Below are 4,764 nucleotides of genomic sequence, written 5' to 3' on the forward strand. Positions count from 1 at the left end.
AGAGAAGAGCATAATTTATTTTTCCCGATGACGGATACAGAGGTATCTGTGAGTTTAATTGTCCTATTGCAAATAGGAACATCTGAAGAAGAATAGAGTTGAGATAAGTGAGTGAGAAACCCTATAGAAGGGAGAGTCGATCTGAGAGATGATTGCTGATTGCTTTAATAAGAATTGTATCCGTGTTTTATCTGAGATGGTTTGAGTGATTTTCTACGTGACTATTTGTTTACGATGATGTGAGTGTGTTTTGTTTTGTGTTATCTTAACACGGATTATTTTCGAGATTTTGGAAAACGAGATTATTTTTTTTAAATCGGGAAATGGCATGCAGCTATTATTATTTTTGAATATCAGTTTTTTTTTATGAGAAATATTGTACTGAGATACATATAAATAAGTTTATGATGAGATGAGATTTTTCCAATAGTTTGAGCTATTGTTTTTTTTTTTTTATGAGGTTAAAAATTCCTTTCCTTTCGATAAAATTATAACAGCTCTGGCGTAGCTGAGCTCTGCTCTGGAGGCAGAGCTGAAAACCGAGCTCTGCTCTGGAAGCAGAGTTGAAGTTGAACCGAGCTCTGCTCTGGAAGCAGAGCTGATGTTGAGCCGAGCTATGCTCTGCTCTGACGACAGAGCTGAAAACCCGAGCTCAGCTCTGGTGACAGAGCTGAAATCAAGCTCTGCTCTGCCGAGTCAGTTAGCTCTGCTCTGGCTGAGTCAGTTAGCTCTGCTCTGCCGAGTCAGTCAGCTCTGCTCTGGCTTGCGAGCTCTGCTCTGGATGTGAGCTCTGCTCTGGATGAGAGCTCTGCTCTGATGCGAGCTCTGCTCTGGATGTGAGCTCTGCTCTGGATGTGAGCTCTGCTCTGGCGAGCTTTTTAGCTCTGCTCTGGCCGAGTCTTTTAGCTCTGCTCTGCTCTGCTCTGGTGTCAGAGCTGAGATCGAGTATCTGAGTTTGAGATCGAGTGTATTAATTTCACTAATACTACACTTGAGATATTTTGTTTTTACCACATGCTCATTATCTTAAATGGCAAGTGGATTAGGAGGTAGGAGTTAAGGGGGGACATGCTTTAATTATAAAGTGAAAATGTTGGGATAACACTTTGATTCAAGTGGGATTAAATTCTTGAGCAAGTCATTATCCTAATTCTACAAATAACTCACGCACACCCCCTCCCTTCTCTTCCCCATTCTCGGCCTCCCCTCTCTCTCTCTATACTCTCTTTTCCTCCATTGATGTCCATTGAAGAAAGCTTAGAGAAGCTTCATCAAACACTACTATGAGATAATCCACCATCCAATCCAATCAAACACTATCATATCTCATCAAATTCAAGAAGCTAGAACTAAGATCAAAGTTGGAGCAAAGTCTTGATCACCTTTTAAATCCTTGAGTAAGTGATCTTAGATTATTTATTTGATCATATTAATGATATGTGAATGAGTATATGATCATGATTGAGCTAGAAAATCACCAAACTTATTCCTAGGAAATTTTCGAAAATTAGGGGCTTGAAACCCTACGAATTTTGTTGTTTATTTTCTTGAATTGGCTTGAGTTATATGATGATGGATTTGAGTTTATGAGATGATCTAGATGATTAATAATGGATGAGATTGAAGCTTGAGGTTGAGAAGTGAAAAATGAAAGTGTTAGTTGAGGAAAAAGATGACATATATGTGTATCTATATGGGATCTTGTTTTACGATGTTGATTTGTGCTAATTGGTAACCTAGGATGTTAGATCTATGTTTTGATCAATAGGTTATACATGATTAGTGGTATTTCAAAAGTTTTAGTTTAATAAAAACTAGGGTGATTAATAAATCTATGTGATTAATTAATTGTGTGAAATCATTTAAGTATATAATCTTGAGCATGAAATAAGTATATGTTGAGGATATTGGCTATGGTTGGCCATGGGAATTTAATTGAGTTAAAGTGAGATTTGCTTTTGCTTTGAGTTGATGTTCGAGAATGATATGAGATGAGAAGAGTCGAGGTTGAGTATATTTTTCGCTCGATCGTTTTGATGTGGTTGAGCATATAAAGAGTTTGAGATGAGATTTTGGAGAAATTTTCGTAGGCCTTACTGACCTACTGTGATCGACGGTTTGTCGATGTGAAATAGCTTTGAAAATTTTATAGCAAGTCTATACATGAGTCTTGAGTACCCTGGTAAAATTTCAAGTCTTTTCAACTTCGTTTGATATTTCTTTAAAATGCAAAACTTAAACTGCACATTATTACCGAGAATTTCAGAAAACAGGGGAAAGAGTCTTTCGTTTCAGTAGCTTCCTATGTGATCTAGCTTTCCAACTTTTTATGGTATCAACCTTATTGTGTTAGCTAGATATCCACCGAAGATGAGCCCAGTTTGACAACGTTTACTATTTTTGAAAAATTGTAACCTTCGGTTGCACAAAACTGCCAGAAATGGTAGATAATGGTAAAAACGTCATATCTCTCAAACCACTTGGAGTTTTCGACTCTACTTTTTTTTTGAAACTAGACTCGAAGATCTTTCTTTCGGTATGAGTCTCGAGTCCAGGAGATGTCGGAGTCAGAACAGTTTAAATTTTGAAGTTGAGTCAGTGTAAAAACAGAGCATGTTTTGATGATGTTTGTTTGTGATTTCTTATGTGCCTTATGTGATTGTGTTACCTATGTGTTTGAATGAGATTAGACGAACCTTATATGAGAAATAAATCGAGACTTAGAGCCATGATTTTCTTGAAACCTATCCTTGAACTTAAGGATGTGAGATGAGTGGAGAGTTTATATAGAGTTGAGTAAAGAGATAGAGTATGAGATAAGGCCTGAGAATTAGTCAATGAGTTCTAATCGAGATTCATTTTATGACATGAACTTTCGATGATGATGATGATCCCTGAAGACACGAGAAGAGCAAGGAAGTAAGTAACTCCACTTTGACGGGAGATTTTGAGTAAGGTCTTCAGGTGGGCAATATTTTGAGTATATGTTTATCATATGAGCTTTCTAAAATGATTTGATGATGTTATGAGATTGACAAATAAAAAAATTATCTCAATATAGCTGAGACGCCCAAAAAAAATGTCCCAAAATAGGTGAGACGGATGAATTACTAATTATTTATAGATTACATAACAATAATGCATGATTATATATATTGAAGTAAGTATATGACATCAAGACTTAATGAAAATCACTATGCTTAAAAGTGACACTTTTACTTTTACTTCAATCGTAACTTTGAACCTTAATAACTTGTATGATATGGGTTATTAATAAGGTTCGGATCAAGATATGAATTCGAATTAGGATGCAAATCAAGGTCTAAGTGAAGATACAATTCGATTATACGGTACTTTCTGTTGTACCCAAGGCTACCTCAAAATTTAAACATTTCATAACAAGAATCATATGTGATATAACTTTTACATTCGATCACATGAAATTATAACTATGAATTAACTCTTAACTTGTTTCTCTTTGAAAACAGTATTAAAAGTCATCAAGGAGAAAAGAGAATGCGATATTATAGGGAAGGGGTAGGTTGGTAATTTAGCAGAAGAGTGGGGCAGCCACAAAGTAGAATTAAAATAGTTGGGGAAGTAGTAATTACCGAGAAAGCGCTTTTGTTGTGAAGAATTAATGGGCGCACGTGCGGGCGTCCACTTCTACATGGAATGGCTTTTCGTGCGCACCACCCGCGGGATTTTGTGCACAGAGGTGACTGTGAGCCGTCTTCGGGTCGGCCGGTCACGGTACTTGAGAGGGAGGCCTACTTCTCAGTACCTTAATTATAATGATGAGTTGTAGATGCGGTACATACATGTCGAGTACTTGTCTGCAGACACTTAATTATGATGTTTATGGTTAAAACTGCTTGCACAGGTTCTTTTAAGATATAATTCCTGTGTATTGCTGAATTGTGGCAAGTTCAATTTATAGCTCTATGAGCAGCTTTGTTTTTCGGCGATATGTCCACTGAGTATTTATGTACTCACGCCCTTCATGTATTTTCTAAACGTGCAGGATAAGCGGAGGGGGAGTATGGTGCGGTGCTGGTGGAGAATGTTTCGGGTTGACGTTTTCTTTCTCTATCGTATGTCTGTTTTGTCGATAGAGTTTTGATATGAAGTTATGTTAAATAGAGTTTGATGTTTAAGATACTTAATTTCCTTTGAAAATCAAGCAATACACTCACGGTTATATGTCTTCATACATATAATCGATTCGCCTTTTGCTGCGATACTCTGCATATTATTCTTCATTATGAAAAATGAGCTATACCCGTTTTGTTTTTGTTCGTGAAATTCCTGATAATCAAAAAGATATAACGATGTTGACGATTTTACCCTTGGATTCATTTATGATGATTTCCTTAACACCTTTTGATGTGAGCTTCCGCTTGATGTTTGACCTATACATCTTGTCTTTTATTCCTTTAAAATAGTCGTATCGATACTCGATCCCCGCTATTACTAGTGTCGGAATCGGGCTGCGACAAATATTCTTCTAATATTTTTTTTCTTCATTTTTCCATTTCTATTTTCTTATGTCATATTTACATAATAGTTATAAGTGTTTTTTTTCATTTTTAATTTCTTATTTTAATTTTAGTTCAAATCATTTTGTTAAATATATAATATTTTTTGTGTTAGAGGACTTAAACTCTCTCTCTCTCTCTCTCAAATATATATATTGTTAGGTTCGGAGGGTCTCGAATAGGTGTATGGGGGTGGGGGAATACACCTATGGGCTATTTTTACAAT

General features: G+C 36.1%; 1 long non-coding RNA gene across 1 annotated transcript; it reads left to right on the forward strand.

Moving 5' to 3' along the window:
- The first annotated feature begins 1,009 nt into the window (after positions 1–1,009).
- LOC131018056 (uncharacterized) lies at positions 1,010–4,298 on the forward strand. Its single transcript, XR_009100003.1, has 3 exons — positions 1,010–1,397; positions 2,901–2,964; positions 4,025–4,298. It is a non-coding gene; the product is annotated as an uncharacterized LOC131018056 (long non-coding RNA).
- The last annotated feature ends 466 nt before the right edge of the window (positions 4,299–4,764 follow it).

The sequence above is a fragment of the Salvia miltiorrhiza genome, chromosome 3 (genome assembly GCF_028751815.1).
Source record: "Salvia miltiorrhiza cultivar Shanhuang (shh) chromosome 3, IMPLAD_Smil_shh, whole genome shotgun sequence".
NCBI lineage: Eukaryota > Viridiplantae > Streptophyta > Magnoliopsida > Lamiales > Lamiaceae > Salvia > Salvia miltiorrhiza.